This window comes from Oryctolagus cuniculus, chromosome 9 (genome assembly GCF_964237555.1).
Source record: "Oryctolagus cuniculus chromosome 9, mOryCun1.1, whole genome shotgun sequence".
Lineage (NCBI taxonomy): Eukaryota > Metazoa > Chordata > Mammalia > Lagomorpha > Leporidae > Oryctolagus > Oryctolagus cuniculus.
Window position 1 is genome coordinate 70,889,388 of NC_091440.1, and position 21,108 is coordinate 70,910,495.

The following is a 21,108-nucleotide window of genomic DNA, read 5'->3' on the forward strand; positions in this document are numbered from 1 at the left end:
CTCAAATAAAATAAATAAAATCTTAAAAAAAAATAAAATAAATATGAAACTGAAAGAAAACCCAAGATATGCTGATGTTTAAAGGAAATTCAAATGCCACTGTTTTGCCAAATCTGGTGACCACATAAGTATGTTTTAGTAGCATTGGGAATAAGTAGAAATTTTTGAGATAAACTGGAGACAGATGGAAGTATTGTGAGTTTGTAGGAGATTTTCTGGTATGCTTCAGCTATAAAAATGAATTAAGAGAAAATGTTCTTTACAGCCATGGGTCCCCTGAGTTGCATTGTTCTCCTTCTCTCTCCACTCCTCTCAACTTTGCTGCCCATCAAGACCCAGCTCCACATGTCTTCTGCTTCTCTGAGCCTTCCTGGACCAAATCCAGACCAATCCATGACCAACTAGTGCTTCTTGTCTGTTCCATGTGCTTGGCACTTCCCATAGCCTTCTCCTCTCCTCTCCTCTCCTCTCCTCTCCTCTCCTCTCCTCTCCTCTCCTCTCCTCTCCTCTCCTCTCCTCTCTCCTCTCTCCTCTCTCCTCTCTCCTCTCTCCTCTTTCCTCTTTCCTCTCTCTTCTCTCTCTCCTATCTCCTATCTCTCTTTTAATTTCTGTCCTTCATTCATTCCTTTTCTTGCACATCCTGAATTTTCATCTAGGGTCCAAGAATATTGGAGGCAGGATCGCTGATGCTAAGTTGGTTTTTGGAGGTTCCAAGTAATATTTTTTAAAATTTTGGTCTTTCTTCCCTTTTCTAGTTCTGCCTAACCTTGCAAATATGGATCTTAATAAGGGTTTGTCTCTCTTCCCTTTTTTTTTTCTACTTCAAATATTCTGTGTTTAAGATTAATTAATGAGAGAGTACATGTAAAAGTTCAGGTAGCACTTACATTCAAGTGTTTTAATTTTATCTGATGCTCATGCTACATGTTATTCCTCAATGATCTCATCCACTTGGGTAGTTTCAACTGTGATCTTTAAGGGGGTGACTGTCCATCTGCCTCTGGCTGACTCATCTCCCAAGCCCCAGGTCCACATTTCCAACTGCGTGTTCTGTAAATGTCTCAGACTCAAAACGTCCTAAATTGAACTCATCCTTCCATCCAAACGTAGTCTTTTCTCTTTGTAGAAGCTCTCAATCTCAATTCATAGCTGTACTAGATGTTTATTATGCTTGAAGACTCAGAATTATTTCTGCTCCGGAATCACCCTCTCATTCTCTTCTTCCCACTATTGGTTGCCAAATCCTGGCTGAGTCTCACACTGTGCTCCTAATAATCCCTTTTCTCAGCTGCTCTAAGTCCGACCTTTATTAACTCTCAACACAAACCATGCTAGAACATTCTGAATAGTTCCTTGATCTCTGTCCCCTACCTCAGGCTATCTGCTACACTGTCACTAGGGTTCTTTTCCTAAAACACTGATAAGATCTTGTCAAACTCCAACAGTGCTCCCCACCCCTCCCCAACGCATACACCACATACACCAAAGCTTTTGGTTCCCTTGCTGTTGCCCGTAAACAATTCAAGCTGTCCACAAACAAACTCTCTGGCCTCATCTCTTTCTACAGTCTCCAAATCTGCCACCTCTTTGTTTCACATCCCAGAATATGCCCTTCATGGTCTCATGTTTTGTTGAAGCTGTTTCCTTTGCTTGAGTGATCTTGCCACCCAGGATCTTCTCAATCTTGCATCCTCTAACGCAACTTACGGATTTTACCATTTTAAATTAATTGTAACTTTTCATTGTAATAACCGCCTGATGTAGAGAACTGAATGCGTGCCGCAGCCATTGCATACATTTCCACATTTAATCTTGACCACCATCTAACAAGTAGGTATTACAGGCCCGCAATTGCCCTTCCAAAGTCGTGAGGCCAGCTGTGCCTCCAGTTCCGAGTGTGTTGTTTTTCAGAAAGGCAATACGTAGGTATGCACCTCAGTTACTCCTCTGTGAAATGGAGGGGACGAGTGCAAATGCAGTACCTCCCCATTGAACTTGTGAAAGAGACGATGCATGTCCTCAGAGAGGAGGAGCCTTGTGCAATGTCTTTTTACGTGCATTTGGGTCTCCTGTTTGTCAAATGATATGTGGGGTCTTGTGTTTTGTTTCACTGCTATAAATACTACTGGTTTATGAAATATATGGATCTAACTTTCACAATTAGCTAATGCATACCAGGGACGTCATTTAGATGGTGAGAAGAGCCGTCATTTTGTTGGAAGTAGCATGTCATTTTCTTTCTTAGCTTTTACTTCCTTCTGCTACTCACCCCACCCTTTACTCAGCATTTCCCACAATAAGCACAGGCCTCCTGCTGCTATCATAAGAGCTCTTCCTTCAGTTTTCTGGCCTACTTTACTATTAATTCATCATTTTTTTTCTGGCAAAAGAAAAAATTATGCCAGACAATTATTCTCTTCCTCTCTGACAAACACCTCATGACCACTATTGCTAAATTTTGAGAATTGAAAGTAAACACAGCGAGCAGGCTCTTTCCCTTTTCTGGATGAAGAAGAGACCAAGAATTTAGTGCTACAAGGGACATTGAGATCAGTTAGTCCATGTGACCCTGGTTTACCTGATTATCTGCTACATTTCAAAGAAGCAAAGGAGCAGGCAGGCAGTGATCTGCTCAAGTTCACACTGCTAATTAGTGACGTGACACTGCTAGACCCCAGCCCTCCCATCCCACCCCCAGTCCCAGGCAACCACTGATCTTCCTGTTGCTCTAGGTTGGTTTGTTTTTTTCCTAGAATTTCAGATCAATGGAATCCTATAGTATGTGCTTTTTGTGTCTGGCTTCTTTTATTCGCTATAATGTTTTTGAGATTCACACACATCATTGTACATTTTTTTATTGTTGAGTAGCAATTCATTATAAAGATAGGCCATGGTTTATTTAGCCATTCTGCTGGTGGACATTCAGGTTATTTCCAGGCTTTGACTATCATGAATAAAGATACCATGAACATTATTGTGTATGGCTTTTCATGAACATATTTTTATTTCCTTTGGGTAAATACTCATGAGTAGGTTTGATGGGTCATAGGGTAGGCATACATTCAGTTTTAGGAGAAATTGCCAATTGCTTCACATCCCCAGCCACAACTGGAATTGCCAGTATTTTAAATTTTAGTCTTGCCAATGTGTGTAAAACTATCTTACTGTAATTTGAATTTGCATTTTCTGGATTATTAAGGTATATTTCCCTGATGGATATTCATGTACTTTTGGGCCATTATCTGCACCTTCTTTTGTGAGGTGTCTGCTCAAATGTTTTGCCTATTTGGTTGAATTGTGTTTCCCTCTCAATATTGAGTGGTTCATTTTCATTACATAGTTTATTCTCAATACAAAGTCCTCTGTCAGATATATTTATTACAAATATATTCTTCTAGGGGTCAGTGTTGTGGCACAACCAGTTAAGCTGTTGCCTGCAATACTGGCATCCAATATGAATGCTGGTTCAAGTACTGACTGCTCAACTTCTGATCTAGCTCCCTGTGCCTGGGAAAGCAGCAGCAGATGGCCCAAGTGCACCTGGCTCCCGGCTTCAGCCTGGCCTAGCCCCACCGTTGTGGACATCTGGGGAATAAACCAGCAGACAGAAGATCTTTCCCTCTCTGTCTCAACATAACTCTTGGTAACTCTGCCTTTCAGATAAATAAATAAATCTTTAATATATATATACATATATATATTCTTCCAGTCTGTAGCCTATATTTTCATATTTTAAAAATGCCATTAGAAGAGGTAATTATTAAAATTTAATGAGTCTAATTTGTCATTATTTTCTTTTGTAGATTTTACTTTTTATATCTTATCAAAAACATTTTTTATTGCTTGCATACTTCAGTCTCACACGTCTATATTTTCCAGAAGTCTCATAATTTTAGCTTTTTAAAAAAGATATATTTTATTTATTTGAAAGTCAAAATGACAGAGAGAGAGAGAGAGAGGCATAGCAGGTAAAGCTGCTGCCTGCAGTGCTGGCATCCCATATGGGCGCCAGTTCAAGTCCTGGTTGCTCCACTTCTGATCCAGCTCTCTGCTATGGCCTGGGAAGTAGAAGATGGCCCAAGTCCTTAGGCCCCTGCACCAGCATGGGAGATCCGGAAGAAGCTCCTGGCTCCTGGCTTTGGACTGGCCCAGCTCTGGCCATTGTGGCCATTCGGGGAATGAACCAGCAGATGGAAGATTTCTCTCTCTCTCTCTTTCTCTCTGCCTCTGCTTCTCTGTAACTCTGCCTTTCAAATAAATAAATAAATATTTTTAAAAATTTGTATGCCTTCTATTTTTCTTTCCTTTTTGAGCCCCACCACTCCTCCCCAGACATTGTCCTGCAGGTTCTCTATTACAATGTTGAGTGAAACTAATGATATTGGACAGGCTTACTATAGTCCCAGTATTGGAAAACATTCATTCTTTCAGTATTAAGGATGACTTTTTTTTTTTAAGATTTATTTTATTTATTTGAAATAAAGTTACAGAGAGACATAGAGACAGAGAGAGAGATCTTCCATCTACTGGTTCACTCCTCAGATGGCCACAATGGCTGGAGCTGTGCCGATCAGAACCAAGAGCCAAGAGATTCTTCCAGGTCTCTCATGTGGGTGCAGGGGCCCAAGGACTTGGGCCAACTTCTACTGCTTTCCCAGTCCATAGCAGAGAGCTGGATTGGAAGAGGAGCAGCCAGGACTAGAACCGGTGCCCATATGGGATGCCGGCACTGCAGGCCAGGGCCTTAACCCACTGCACCACAGCAATGGTCCCAGGATGACTTTAATATTGAATATTTGGTTTTAGTTTTTGTCTTTTAGATATCCTCTATTAAACTAAGAAAGTTATGTTCTTTTCGAAATTTATTGAGAATTTTCTTTTAAGATTTATTTATTTATTTGAAAGGAAGAGTCACAGAGACAGAGGGGGAAAGAGAAAGAGATCATCCATCCACTGGTTTACTCCCCTAAATAGCTGCAATGGCCAGGGCTGGGCCAGTCCAAAGCCAAAAGGAGCCTGGAACTCCCTCTTGGTCTCCCATGTGGATGGCAAGGGCCCAAGCACTTGGGCCATCTTCCACTACTTTTCCAGGGGCATTAGCAGGAAGCTGGCTTGGAAATGGAGCAGCCAGGAGGTGAATCTGTGCCCACAGGGGATGCTGGTGTTGCAGGCAGCAGCTTAACCTCCATGCACCACAATGCTGGCCCTGAGAGATTATTATCACGGCAAATTCTTTCCCAGTGTGGTGACTACATTGATCAATGTTCAAATGTTGACCAATCTTGCATTCTTGGAATACATTCTCACTTATTTATTATATATTATATTACTTTTATATCTTACTGAATTTGATTTTTAAAATTTATCTAAAAATTTTTTTGGCTTGAGAATATTGAGAGCCAATGGTGTTAGTTCTAGTCCAGAAGCCAGCAGGCTAGAGCCCCAAGGAGAGCTGACTTTTCCATTTGAGCGTGAAGGTAGAAGACCGATGTCCCAGCTCCAGCAGTCATGCAAGACCATCAATATTATGAAGGCCAACTTATTTTATTCAGTCTAGCACATCAAATATTCTCATCCAAAAACACACTCAAAGACACACCCAGAATAATGTATGACCAAATGCTGGAGTACCCCACATTCTAGACATGTTGATTGCAAAATTAACCATCACACCACTGAAACAAAAATTTGAACCTATAAATTTCAAAGCTGAAAAATAATTTTAAAATTTCTCTTCAGCACTCTCTTGTTGTGTAGGCAATGAAGGGATGTCCAGAGTTATAAAGCGCTGATGTAGGGGCTGGGGCGGTGGCATAGCAGGTAAAGCCACTGCATGCAGTGCTGGCATCCCATATAGGCGCTGGTTCGCGTCCCGGCTGCTCCACTTCTGATATAGCTCTTTGCTATGGAAAGCAGTGGAGGATGGTCCAAGTCCTTGGGCCCCTGCACCCATGTGGGAGACCCAGAAGAAGCTCCTGGCTTCGGATTGGTGCAGCTCTGGCCATTGCGGCCAGTTGGGGAGTGAACCAGCAGATGGAAGACCTCTCTCTCTCTCTCTCTCCTTCTTTCAAATAAATAAATAAATCTTTAAAAAAAATAAAGAGCTGATCTAAAATTATGTACAGGGGCCAGTGTTGTGGCCTAGCGGGTAAAGCCACCACCTGTGTCACCAGCATCCCATATGGGTGCCCAGCTCCCTGCTAATGGCCTGGGAAAAGCAATGGAAGTTGACCCAAGTGTCTGGGCCACTGACACACACATGGGAGACCCAGATGAAGCTCTAGGCTGCTGGCTCTGGCCTGGCCCAACCCTGGCCATTGTGGCTATCTGGGGAGTGAACCAGTAGATGGACGATCTCTCTCTCTCTCTCTCCCTCTGTTTGTCTATCCCTCTCTCTGTAACTCTGATTTTCAAATAAATAAATAAATCTATTTAAATAAAATAAAATAAAAATCAAAGTCTTCATTTATTCATTCACTTAAAAGTTTAACATTCATTTTAAAGCATTTATTTAGTGCTTACCATATACCTGCTATTAAAGATACAAAATGAGGAAAAACTGAAGACTGCTGAGTTGGATATTTAGGCTGGTCAGTGTTATAGTATATAAATTATACTTCCAATAAAACTGTTAAAAATAGGTAAGATCCAGTTCTTTCCACGAAGGAGATCACAGGTTAGTGGAAAGACAAGCTTCAACAATCACAATGAGATGGGAATGCGCTGTGACAGGCCTGTGTGCTAAGCTGCTCCACTTTGGAGTACTATGGGACTCAGCCTTGGCACCCTGTTATTTTCCTCCTATCACTACTCCCTTCGTGATCTCAGTGTCATTGCTTTAAAAATCAATTGTAGGCCGGCGGCGCGGCTCAATAGGCTAATCCTCCACCTAGTGGCGCCGGCACACTGGGTTCTAGTCCCAGTCGCGGTGCTGGATTCTGTCCCGGTTGCCCCTCTTCCAGGCCAGCTCTCTGCTGTGGCCAGGGAGTGCAGTGGAGGATGGCCCAAGTGCTTGGGCCCTGCACCCGCATGGGAGACCAGGAGAAGTACCTGGCTCCTGCCATCGGATCAGCGCGGCGCGCCGGCCGCAGTGGCCATTGGAGGGTGAACCAACGGCAAAGGAAGACCTTTCTCTCTGTCTCTCTAGATCTCTTTCCCAAACTTCAAGCATCCAGTTGACACACCTAAAAGCATTTCAAACTCAGTATGTCTAAACCACTCTGGTTTTCCCCTCCAATTGTGCTCTCGGTGACTTTCATCATCTCAATTCCATCTTTCCAGTGGCTCAGACCAAAAGCCATGGTGTCATCTTTGGTTTCTTTCTCTTATACCATTCATTTAATCCTCCCAAGAACTCCTACTGGGTCCACCTTCAGCATGTATCCAGACTAGGACCACTTCTCACTAGCCACCCGGCCGCCCTCCTGGCCCACACCACTGTCTTAGCTTGTCCAGATTATTGTCTTCTCCTCTAACGATGCATATCCTGGAACAACCTGAGGGAGCCTTTAAAAAGATCAAACCTGCTGAAAAAATCCTCCAGTGGCTTCCCATCGCACTGCCGGAAAAAGTCACAGTCCTCACAATGGTCCCTGAGACCCATGAGATGTGGGGCCCCATCATCGATTTTACCCTTCTGATCTAGCCTCCGTTTCTCTTCTTCCTGTTCACTCTGTTGTACTCACGTGGGACTTCCTGATGTTCTTCATATATCGTGTGCAAGCTCCCCGCGAAGGGCTTTGAGAATCTGTTTCCTCCACCTGGATGTCCCCAGTGTTCATTCCCTCACCCTCTTCAAGTCCTTGCTTAAACCTCACCATGTCTATGAGCTTCTTCCTGGCTCTCTGTTTCAATTCACCCTCCCTGGGCGCTTCCTTCTCCCTTGCCTGCTCTATTTTTGCCATTAGCACTTATCATCTTCTAACATACTACATAAATAATTTCTTTATTTAGCTCATTGTCTGTTTATCTCCATTAGGCCAAAGGCCCCATGAAGCCTTGTTGGTTTTGTTCACTAGTTTTCCCAGCCTCTAAAACAGTAGGCATTTAATAAAACATTTGAGGAGGCGAATACATGTATCTAGGACTCTTACAGAAGGAAATGAGTTGATTTCTTCTCGGGCCAGGCTAGGTTTTTCTTGGAGGGAGGAGGACGGCGAAGATGAAGGGAAAGGTTGCTAGCCATCACCAGTCAAGAGTTCACTGTGGGAGTGACAGTCGCACTGGGTTGTGAAGGACAATCAGAAATTTTCCAAACAGAGAAGGCAGTGAGGAGCGTTACAGGTAGATGGAACAGTGTACGCAAGGCCAGACTATTTTGTACAAATCCAACATGGCCAAGAAAGCTGAAGAGGTGAGTGTTTCCCCGGGGAAGTGTGGAACAGGACAAGAGAATTGGTGGAGCCAGAGAGGACTGGAGGGCCAGTCCACGGCAGCCATGGAAGACAGAGACAGATCCGATCCCTGTCTCCCAGAGCCCTGCCTATTGCTTCATTCAGACTCCTCTTTCTGCCTAAAACTTCTTTTTCTTTTAGGTATTACAGGTTGATAACTTCACCAGCTACATTTTCCTTTAGAAAAAGGAATACATTTATGATTCCCAGTGCAAAATTTAAGGCAGGTAATTATAAAAAATACGCACATTTTCAAAAATAAGAAGCTGAAAGGATTTATATTTTGAAATGGATTATAAATTTTTGATTACTGAAATCCAAAAGAGTGAAATAATTGAAACTTCAAAAGAAATGACAGCTGTTGCCTGGTGCCAGCCTATTTCCATCATCAATTTCACTCTGTAGGGAAAAAGAACAACCACAGAGGACTGCAGAAATAGATGTAAACTCGAGAGGACTGGAAAATATCCTTCAGATTTATTGGCAATTGGCAGCTGTTAAATTTACATTGATTTTATATTAATTACTATATAATAATTTGAATTGTTAAGTAACAAGGAGTAGGAAATTGTCATAAACTGATCATGGACTATAATTGTTTCAATTTTTAGAAATACTTTAATTCTCCTTATTTTGATTAGAAAAGCTGAAAATGTCATAGTTTTTTTATTTTAAACATAGACAATGAGAAAACAATTATACATCGGATCATTCAACAAATTTTTTATATTGTCCTATGAGCAAAGAATATAATTTAGGTTTGAATTCCAAATGACCACAAAAGCAAGTGGCTATTTCTCTTTTCTGAAAATTCTCATGAGGAATACATAGGTCTAGTGTGCAGAGAATAACCATTCAAGTGAATCTGTGAGGCTACAGTTTTATTTGATGAAGATGAAGTAGTCTTGAGAACTCCTCACAAGTCCTACGGGAATCCTATCAGTTCCACAACGTGTATGTGCAAAAGCTAGCTAAAACTCTGTCAGCTCCTGGTTCTCGTAAAAATATGTAATTGGGGCCAGCACTGTGACATACGTAGCGGGTAAAGCTGCAGCTTGTGGTGCCAGCATCCCATATGGACGCCAGTTTGAGTCCAGCTGCTCCACTTCCCATGAGCTCCCTGTTAATGCACCTGAGAAAATAGCAGAGAGGATAGCTCAAGTCCTTGGGCCCCTGCACCCATGTGGGAGACCTGGAAGAAGCTCCTCACTCTTGGCTTCGGATAGGCACAGCTCTGGCCGTTGCGGCCATTTGGGAGTGAACCAGCGGCTGGAAGATTCTCTCTCTCTAACTCTGCCTTTCAAATAAATAAATACATCTTTTTTAAAAAGAAAATATGGGGCCGGCGCTGTGGCTCACTTGGTTAATCCTCTGCCTGGGGCGCTGACATCCCATATGGGCACCAGGTTCTAGTCCCGGTTGTTTCTCTTCCAGTCCAGCTCTCTGCTGTGGCCCGGGAGGGCAGTGGAGGATGGCCCAAGTCCTTGGGCCCCTTCACCTGCATAGGAGACCAGGAAGAAGCACCTGGCTCCTGGCTTCTGATTGGCACAGCACTGGCTGTAGCGGCCTTTTGGAGAGTGAACCAACGGAAGGAAGGCCTTTCTCTCTGTCTCTCTCTCCTGTCTATAACTCTACCTGTCAATATAAAAAAAAAAAAAAAGAGGCTGGCGCCACGGCTCACTAGGCTAATCCTCCACCTTGCGGCGCCGGCACACCAGGTTCTAGTCCCGGTCGGGGCGCTGGATTCTGTCCCGGTTTCCCCTCTTCCAGGCCAGCTCTCTGCTGTGGCCCAGGAAGGCAGTGGAGGATGGCCCAAGTGCTTGGGCCCTGCACCCCATGGGAGACCAGGATAAGTACCTGGCTCCTGCCATCGGATCAGCGGCCATTGGAGGGTGAACCAACGGCAAAAGGAAGACCTTTCTCTCTGTCTCTCTCTCTCACTGTCCACTCTGCCTGTCAAAAAAATATATATAAAAAAAAGAAAATGTGTTTTTGTCTCCAAAAAGAGATGTCTTCAAGATGCTTTGCACTGGAATGAACCTACCCCCATCTAGAACCTGGCGACCTGATACTCTATAACAAGGTACATATGTATGTACTTACATACACACATATATATGTATATATATGCATATGCATATACATAGCATTATATTATTTTTAAAAATTTGAGAAGCATCAGGAGAGTAAGAAAGCACTCCCATCCACTGGTTCACTCCCTCCAAGTATTTGTGGTGACCGAGGGTACAAAGCTGGGAGCCAGGAACTCAACTTAGACCTGCTAGGTGAGTGGCAAGGTTCCAACTACTTGAGCTACCACCATTGGCTCCCAGGGGCTGCATTAAAAAGAAGTTGAAATCAGGATCTGGAGCCAGGACACAAACCCAGGCACTCTGATGGGGAATGCAGGCATTCTAACTGATGACTTAACCAATAGCCCAAATAACCTTCCTAAAGTGTGGTCTTTGCAACAGGTAGCAAGAACCACACAGCTATCCTGTCTCTTTGACACAGCAATCCTGTTCCCAGAACTCACAAAGGAACTAATTCTACAGAGATAGAACTCTAGATGTACAAAGACTTTTACTACAAGGCATAGACGGCCAAAAAAAAAAAAAAAAAAGGACAAAATCTGGAAGCAAAATAATTTTCCACATAAGACAATTACTTAGAAAAGTGTAGTGCATCTGCAAGGTGTTCTACTATGTGATCATTAAAAATTATAACTACATAGACTACAGAAGTGTCAAAATATGCTTGATAAACCTTAAATTAAAAAGCAGTGCTGGGGCAGGCATTTGGAGTATTGGTTAAGACATTGCTTGAGATGCCCAGAGTATCTGGGTTCAAGTACCTGCTCTGCTCTGATTCCAGCTTCCTGCTAATGCACACCCGGGGAGGCAGCAGGTGAGGGCTCAAATACTTGAGTCCCTGCCACCCATGGAAAAGCCTCACGTTCAGTTCCTGGATTCTGGCTTCAGCCTGGCTTTTGTAAGCATTTGGGTAGTGAACCAATAAATGTACTCTCTGATTCTCTCTCTCCTTCTCTCTTTGCTTTTTAACTAAATAAAGTAAATATTTTTTTAAAAAGGAGTTTGCAGGATCTCAATACAAAGAAATGATAAATGTTTGATGAGATGGAAATGTCAATTACCCTGACTTGACTGTTACGCATTGTACACAGGTAGAAGATTACCACACAGTGCCTCATAAATATGTACAATTGCTACGTGTCAATCAAAACAATTAAAAAACTTTGAAAGCAGCACTCTTCAAATGACATTTAGACTGTATTTACAAATATGCAAAAGCGTATCTATAGAAGCATGTGAAGGACTAGAAGATAACATGGAAACTGAAGACAATTGCGTTAGGATGAAGGAATTAGGAATTTACTTGACTTATAAAAATGACTCAAGTTTTGGGGCAGGCCTTGGCACAGTGGTTAAGTTGCTCCTTGGAACTCCTCATTCCACAGATACAAGTCTCTTTACTTGTATCACTGTTTTTGTTTGAAAGTACACATTCAATCACCTAACAAATATTTGCATTGAGCACCAACTATGTGCAGTGGTATGGGTGCTGGCTGTGTAGCAGTGACCAGAACAAATGGGAAAACAGACAATAACTGAAATAAATAAGTAAAATATGTGATCTACTAAACGGTGATAAGAGAAAAATAAGGCAGCTGGAGGCTTAAGGATACGATGGTGCTTTTAAATAGGAAGGCCAGGGAAAGTCTCACTAAGGTTCCCGTGGAGTAAAGACCTGAAGGCTGGAAGAGAGGGAGGAGTACGTGTGTCAGCCAAAGAACATTCCAGAACAACAGAGAAGCAAAGGGCCTGTGGTAGGTTGGAAGGAAGCCAAATAGAGCAGTATGGCAGAAAGGAGAGGAGATGCCATAAGAGAGAGGGCAAGACACCCATCACGCAGGGCTTGCAGACCTTTTAAAGGGTTTTATTTATTTATTTGAAAGGCAGAGGTACAGAGAGGCAGAGGTAGAGAAAGGGGGTGGGGGTGGGCTTCCATCCTCTGGCTCACTCCCCAAAGGCTGTAATGGTTGGAGCTGAGCCGATCTGAAGCCAAGAGCCGGGAGCTTCTTCTGGGTCTCCCACGCAGGTGCAGGGGCCCAAGGTCTTAGGCCATCTTCTACAGCTTTCCAGGCTACAGCAGAGCTGGATTGGAGGAGGAGCAGCCGGGACTCGAACCAGCACCCATATGGGATGCCAACACTGCAGGTGGTGGCTTTCCCCACTACACCACAGCAATGGCCCCAGAGCTTGTAGACCTTCTGCTTGGAGCCGGGAGCCGTGCAGCGTGCCCCACGTGTCAGCAATGTTACTTAGGCTGCTTCCGCAGGCTTCGGAGCTAAAAGCAGCTGTGAAAAACATGCTGGATTGGTTTCCCAGGACTGTCAAAACAAATTGCCTCAAGTGGTGGCTTAGAGCAACAGAAAGTCATTGTTGCCATTTCTGGAGCCTGCAAGTCTGCAACCAAGGTGCCTGTCGGCTGGGCTAGTTTCTTCCAGAGCCTCTGAGGGAGCTCTGTGCTCGCTGCAATCCTAGGCCTTGGCCACTTTGCTCCACGCTGCTTCTGTCTTCACACAACACGTTTCTCCATGTGCATTTCCATATCTTTGTGTTGGAATCACCCTCTCCTTTCTCACAAGAAACCGGGAATTAGATTTCAGACCCACCATAATACAATATGGTCTTATCTTAACGACTTCCATCTGCAAAGACCCTATTTACAAGTAAGGTGATATTGACAAGTTCAAGATGGGCATGAATGAGTGGGGGAGAGGGATAATATTCAACTCGCTATGCATATCTATTGCTAAAATACAGCAATGAAAAAAGCTAGCCTCTTTAAAAAAAAAAACTACATTAGTTCCATTTCTGCAGTTTCTAGGATGAGAATACCATGTGAAATGACGATGGCCCCTCAGCAAGGTGGAACTGGCTGAAAACAAAGTCTCATTCCAAAGACCACAGCCTAGGTCTAAAAGACTCACCTATTTCTTTTTGTTCAGAGTAACAGTGACCATATATGAACACTTGAAACCAAATCCTGCCACAAAATTACCTTCAGTAACGATGGCTGCAACCCTGGCCCTGGCAAATGGCCAGACTCTGGCCAGGTGGTCCAGCAGGTGTCTGCCCAGCTCTCCCTCCAATATAGAGCTGGGCTAAGTTGCTGCCAATACTTCACCGGCCACTTTTTAAAAGGGAACCTGTTTGTACTCCATGAACCAAAACTGGAATAAATTCAACCTCTACAAATAATAATCTTCTCTCCTCAGTTCTTACCTGGCCTCATCTGTCCCCATGACTCACCCTTTGACACTTTGCTCCACTGTGCTTTCAAGGCCCAGTTCACCAAAGTCCAGGAAATCCCCAGAGAGAAGGTCGACATGGACCACATGGCTCCCTGCCCCCTCTATCTGCCCGGTTTGCTGTGGCTAGCCATGCTCTTCAGATACCATTGTCATAACACATTTTTGCGTGGCTGTGTCTCCCTAAATAAAGTCACAGACATTTCCAGGGCACATATTGCACAGGAGGTTGTTTGCAGCCATGAGCTAGGAGTGTCTGGTTATCACGGGGATGCTGTGTGCCTCTCTCCCTGGTGTGTCTCTCTGTTTCTAACACACACATACACACACATACACATACACACATCCAGGCACACATCCAAATACTAAATTAGTTCAGTCCCTGTAGTTGTCAGCAAGGAAATCACCATGTAAAATGAGGGTCAGTCCCTCAGCAAGTTGGCATTGGCTGAAAACAAAGTCTCGTTGACAAGGAGAAAGTCCCACCCCACATTCATGCCCATTGAGAACTTGTCAGACACACATACTGACAATGTGCTTTGGTTCATGGCCTCTTCAATGCAGCACCACACCCCACGCCCACCCATGCACATTTTGCCCTCCCCCACTGGCACCAGTGCTGGATCTTACTGAGGGCCTGCGCCTCCAGCTCTTTGCCCCAGTACTGCCTACCTGGTCCCCATATTCCTGCTTCCTTCCCTTCTGCAGGTGTGACACAGCTTTAGCTGGATCACACAAGAAATCAAATTGCCTGCAAAAGGGCAACTCTGTCCACCATTCAAGCTACATTGAGAGAGTCACCCCACCATTCTGTGCAGGAGCAGCAACCATGGGGAACAGCAGTGTAGACAGCATGCATTGCCTCTTCTCACCGTAGACCACCTGCCCCAGCCTCTAGCCCATGTTTTTGATCTTTCAATATTAAGGCTAGACTGAAGCACAGAATAAATATGAAAGCCCAAAGATACTGACAAACACCTTTTGCATAGCAGTTCATGAAGGTGCAGGCTCTTTTACCATTCTTTTGGGTTTCTCACTTTTCCATCTAGATGTTTATTTACTTACTTATTGAAAGGCAGAGCTGGTAGCCTACGTATTCGCTCCCCCACATATCTGTAACAGCTGGAGCTGGGCCAGGTTGAAGCCAGGAGCTGGGAACTCAATCTAGGTCTTCCGCATGCGTGGGAGAGAGCCAAGGACTTGTACCTGGAAGGGCTGCTTCCTCCTAGGATGTGCTTTAGCAGGGAACTTAGGTACTCTGATACGGCATGCAGGCAGAGAGACAGAAAGGGGAAAACAGAGACAGAGATCTTCCATCCACTGGTTCACTCCCCAAATGTCCCCAACATCCAGGTCTGTGCTAAGCCATAACCAAGAGGCAGGACCTCCACCCTGGACTCCCACATGGGTGGCAGGGGCCCAAGTACTTGTGTCATCATCTGCTGCGTCCTACTTGCGTTAGCAGAGAACTGAATTGGAAGCAGAGCAGCGGGGACTCAAACCAACAATCTGATATGAGATGCCAATGCTGCAGGCGGCAGCCTAACCTGCTGTTCCACAATACTGGCCCCAATATATTTTTTTAACTTTGGATTATTATGATCTCAAAGGTTTTTCCAAACTGAAAAACACAAACTTGAGATAAAATAAGGCATCGTCATGCTCAGGTACACGGGGAAATGCTTGTCACTGACCATGTGAAGTTCTGGGGTTGTTTATTTAAAAGCTGGGGCTGGCATTTGCTGGTGGTTAAGATCTTGATTGAGATACCTGCATCTGGCCGGCGCCGCGGCTCACTAGGCTAATCCTCCGCCTAGCGGCGCCGGCACACTGGGTTCTAGTCCCGGTCGGGGCGCCGGATTCTGTCCCGGTTGCCCCTCTTCCACGCCAGCCCTCTGCTGTGGCCAGGGAGTGCAGTGGAGGATGGCCCAGGTGCTTGGGCCCTGCACCCCATGGGAGACCAGGAAAAGCACCTGGCTCCTGGCTCCTGCCATCGGTTCAGCGCGGTGCGCAGGCCGCAGCGCGCTGTCCGCGGCGGCCATTGGAGGGTGAACCAACGGCAAAAGGAAGACCTTTCTCTCTGTCTCTCTCTCTCACTGTCCACTCTGCCTGTCAAAAAAAAAAAAAAAAGAGATACCTGCATCTGATAGCAGAGCACCTGGAGTTGAGTCTGGGCTTTGACCTTGATTCCAGCTCATGCATACCCAGGGTCACAGCAGGTTGGGTTCCTGCCACTCACGTGGAGACCCAAATTGACTTCCCAGTTCTGGGTTTTAGCCTGGTCCACCCTGGTGGTTGAAGGCATTTGAGGAGTGAACAAGCAGATAGAAAGACTTCAATCTCTCTCTCTCCGCCTTTCAAATAAATGAAATAAATAATAAAAAATTTTAAGCAAAAGATTTAAAAGTGAAAGAAGGCATAATCAAGAAACACAGAACTCAAATGAAGACTCCATGAGGCTTTTCTGAGGAGTGGGGGTCAATCACAGAAAGCTAAGAAAGGCAACCAAGTGACAACACAGTGCAGTCCTACTCAACACACACACACACACAAACACAAAAGTGACAGTGCAGTGCAGTCCTACTCAACACACACACACACACATACACAAAAGTGACAGTACAGTGCAGTCCTACTCAACACACACACACACACATACACAAAAGTGACAGTGCAGTGCAGTCCTACTCAACACACACACACACAAACACAAAAGTGACAGTGCAGTGCAGTCCTACTCAACACACACACATACACAAAAGTGACAGTGCAGTGCAGTCCTACTCAACACACACACATACACAAAAGTGACAGTGCAGTGCAGTCCTACTCAACACACACACACATACACAAAAGTGACAGTGCAGTGCAGTCCTACTCAACACACACACACATACACAAAAGTGACAGTGCAGTGCAGTCCTACTCAACGCATATACACACACACACACAAAAGTGACAATGCAGTCCAGTCCTACTCAACACATACACACATACACAAAAGTGACAGTGCAGTGCAGTCCTACTCAACACATATATACACACACAAAAGTGACAATACAGTGCAGTCCTACTTAACACACACACAAACACACACAAAAGTGACAATGCAGTGCAGTCCTACTGAACACACGCACACACACACAAGAAAAGTGACAATGCAATGCAGTCCTACCTAACACACACACACCCCCCCCCCACACACACACACAGAGTAACCATTTCTGCTTCTGCTTTCCTCCATTCTCCATGAGGGTGGGAGCATAGTGGGTCTTAAACTAATATTGACCGAAAGAAATCACATGTGCAAAGGGAGTAAGTCACAGCTATCAAGGTGAGCTTCCTCCTGCAGCCATGGGGCACAGGGCAAAGGTGAATGAGGCTCTGAGTGAGGCTGAGGTGGAAAGCAAGAAACAGTCTGTGTATTGATTAGCAAGGATTCTGCAGAGAAACAGAGCCAGTGCTTTTTTTTTTTGATGCATATTGTGAAAAAAGCTATGTGTGGATTTCAATATTTTCTTGCACCAGAACAAACACCTTTTGATTTCATTTTCCACAAATGTTTTGAAGTACCCTCCTGTGTGTGTGTGTGCACAGAGATAGAGAGAGGCTTGGAAAGCAAAAAGGTCTTTTAAAGCCACCCTAAGATACCTCACCAGAGGGGCCTCGCTGTGGCGCAGTGGGTTAACGCCCTAGCCTGAAGCGCTGGCAACCCATTTGGGTGCCAGTTCTAGTCCCGGCTGCTCCACTTCTGATCCAGCTCTCTGCTATGGCCTGGGAAAGCAGTAGAAGATGGCCCAAGTCCTTGGGCCCCTGCACCCACGTGGGAGACCCAGAAGAAGCTCCTGGCTCCTGGCTTCGGATCGGCACAGCTCCGGCCATTGCAGCCAATTGGGGAGTAACCAGTGGGTGGAAGATCTCTCTCTCTCTCTCTCTCTCTCTCTCTCTCTCTCTGCGTCTCCTCTCTCTGTGTAACTTTGACTTTCAAATAAATAATTAAATATTTTTTAAAAAAAGATACTTCACTAGAAATATCTGGAGAATGACATCAGAGCCATGAGCTGAATAAACTTCTATTCTTTATAAATTATAGTTTGTAGGGGGCTGGCACTGTGGCATAGTGGGTAAAGCCCCAGCCTGTGGTGCCCACATCCCATATGGGCACTGGTTCCAGTCTCAGCTCCTTCTCTTCTGATCCAGCTCTCTGCTAATGCACCTGGGAAAGCAGTAGAAGATGGCCCAAGTGCTTGGGCTTCTGCACCCACGTGGTTGACCTGGAAGAAGCTCCTGGCTCCTGGCTTCGGATCAGCCCAGCTCCAGCTGTTTCAGTCATTTAGGGAATGAACCAGTGGATGGAAGACCTCTCTCTCTCTCTCTCTCACTCTCTCTTTGCCTCTCTGTAATTCTGCCTTTCAAATAAATAAATAAATCTTCAAAAATTTTTACAAATTATAGTTTGTGATATTCAATTCCAACAACAGGAAATGGACTTAGAAAACTTTTAAGGGGGCAGAGAAGAGAGGACTATACAAAGTAAATTGCTTATTTCCATACAGTGCCTTTCTAATTCTAGAGAGAACTTCGCTGTCAACAAATCTTTTTGTTTGAACTTCATTAAGTTCCAAGTTGGGGGCAGAGTTTTGGTGGAGTGTTTAAGACTGTGCTTGGTATGCCCACATCCCGTATCAGAGTGCCTGGTATGAACTTGGTTTTTCCACTTCTGATCCAGCTTCCTGCTGATGTGTGCTCTGGAAGGCAGCCAATGATGGCTGAAGTACCTGAGTCCCTGCAACCCACATAACTGAGTTCTGGGCTCTGGAGTTTGGCCTCGCTCAGCACTGGCTGTCGTAGGCACTCTAATAATAGTGGAAGATCTAACTCTCTGTCTTTCAAATAAAATCAAAATAAATTAAAAAAAATTTTTAAAAAGCTCAAGTTAATAAACCTTTCTGGGATGAGTATTATCTACATCGACCAAGGTGGGCAATATCTATGTGAATAAAGGTCAACATTTCCAGAACAAAGTCAAGTGAACAGTCCCCTTATAGAACTCTCTCCTGAGAAAAAAAATGGTTAAAGGATTAAAAAAAAATTCGGTATGGCTTATTGGTTGAGGTATGCACTTACCCATCCACACGGTACCACAATAACTTGCAGACAAGCTCATTGCTTGATGAATTTACGTATTGGATAACAATTCATGGATAGTTCATGTCTATCTATGCCTGATGAAGAAAAGTTACTAGATCCTACCATTAAGGCAACTCAAGTTTAAAAAAAAAAGGGGAGAGGGGAAGGAGAAGCAGGAGAATTCAGAATACGACTTCATAACATGGATGAAGTGTGCTGGCTTGGGGATAAGGGTGCATGCTTATTTCAACATTGCTGGAGTACACACTATGTCTGCAATTGCAGCAATGGCCCCTGAAGATGCCCAGCCCCTCTCCAACCCCACAGTGCTGCTTAAAGGCACCACCTCTTCTTGGCATCATACATCATTCAGCAAGCCATTCATGAAAGCAAACACTGATGAAATTCTGTGAATATTATCATGCACTCTGAATTAATGTATCCTAATAAGCATCATTTTATTACATCTGATAGTCTTACAAAGTAAAACTTTGCTGAATCTTCAACTAGTTGGTTCTTTGGCATTTGAGAAAGCATGGAAAAGAAGGGACAGCCTCTGGCTTCACACTGCTGACCTTGGGACAGCCACTGCTGCTCTCTGGCTGAGGATTTCCGCCGCGGCTTTTCTGGGCCTGGGACTGAGACATGATGTTTTAATCCCTGGAGAGGGGACATGGCCACACTTTGGCACATCTGCCCTTTTTGCATGCTCCCAAAAAGTTAACAGCTGCAACTAGGCCTGCCAAAGGGATAGTTTGGTGACACAAAAAGCCTTTCATTACAGTTCTCAGTGCTATTTGTGATGTTTGAATTCTTCTGTTTTTACTGTTACTCTTAAAGGTTGCTTCTCATTTGAGGCACAAGTTAAAACTTGGGGATGTCCTTTCCGTAGACTTACACTATTGTATGCACATGCACACAGTAGTACATAAGCACACTCAATATACTGTTTGGCACGAATCATCTTTTCCAAATGGAGTGAGAACACCTGAACTACCCAGTGCAAATCCTCCTTTTTAGTAGGTGACGTACAATGTCTCACATTTCAGTGTGGCAATCTTCTGGCCTCCAGTCTTCATCATGTTTTAAACAGGAAAATTTCCCTTCATCGTATTTTTTAACGAAAAAGGAAATATTAGACAGATTTTCAAGTTTACAATACACTTCAGAGATATCAATTTATTCACTTTGTACCCACTGGTGAAAAGGCTCCCAAGCTAACTTAGAAGGGAGCAGGGTATTTTGACTTTTAGGCTTCTGTGCAATTAATAAGGACAACAGGGTGGTGGAGGGGAGCCTTTCATGAAAATTGTATCTTTAGGTTTACTCTCTCTCTCTCTCTCTCTCTTTTTCTTTTTGCCTTAATATAACATGTTGGTTTCTAATGCCCCTCCATACCCCATAATAATTAGGTTAGTAGCCAATCAGAAAGCAAAGACTCCTTCCTTCCTTCCTTTCTTTTTTAAAGATTTATTTATTTATTTGAGAGTCAGAGTCCCAGACAGGGAGAAGGAGAGGGAGAGAGACAAGAGGAGTGTGAGGGAGAGGGAGAGAGAGGGATTCTATCCACTTGTTCACTCCCCAGATGGCCGCAACAGCCGGAGCTGCACCAATCCGAAGTCAGGAGCCAGGAGCTTCTTTCGGGTCTCCCACGTAGGTGTAGGGGCCCAAGGACTTGGGCCATCTTCTACTGCTTTCCCAGGCCATAGCAGAGAGCTGGATCAGAAGTGGAGCAACCAGGACTGGAAACAGCACTCATATGGGATGCTGGCACTGCAGGCGGCGGCTTTACCTGCTATGCCACAGTGCTAGCCCCTCAATGTAAGTTTTGAAGGAAACAAAACTATATTCAAACCACAGCACTTAATAGAAAAATGTTGGGGGCCGGCACTGTGGCATGGTAGGTTAAGCCTCCATCTGCAGTGCCAGCATCCCATATAGGCGCCAGTTTGAGTCCTGGCTGCTCCAGTTCTGATTCATCTCTCTGCTAATGCACCTGGGAAAGCAGCAGAGAAAAGCCCAGGTACTTAGACCCTACACCCATGTGGGAGACCTGGAGGAAGCTGCTGCTTCCTGGCTTTGGTTTGGCCCAGCTCTGTCCGTTGGCGGCCATTTGGGGAGTGAACCAGCAGATGGAAGACCCCCCTCCTCCACCCACCTCTGCATTTCTGTAACTCTACCTTTCAAATAAATAAATCTTTTTTTTTTTTTAAAAGCTCATATTGAAATTTGATTGCCATTGTGGCGGTG

General features: G+C 44.5%; 1 long non-coding RNA gene across 1 annotated transcript in view; it reads left to right on the forward strand.

Annotated features, from left to right (window-relative positions):
* LOC138843807 (uncharacterized) overlaps positions 1-12,936 on the forward strand; it is a 35,526-nt gene extending 22,590 nt beyond the window's left edge. The window contains exons 3-4 of the long non-coding RNA XR_011378805.1: positions 10,400-10,476; positions 11,578-12,936. This is a non-coding gene — a long non-coding RNA (uncharacterized lncRNA). The remainder of the gene's footprint in view (positions 1-10,399; positions 10,477-11,577) is intronic.
* The last annotated feature ends 8,172 nt before the right edge of the window (positions 12,937-21,108 follow it).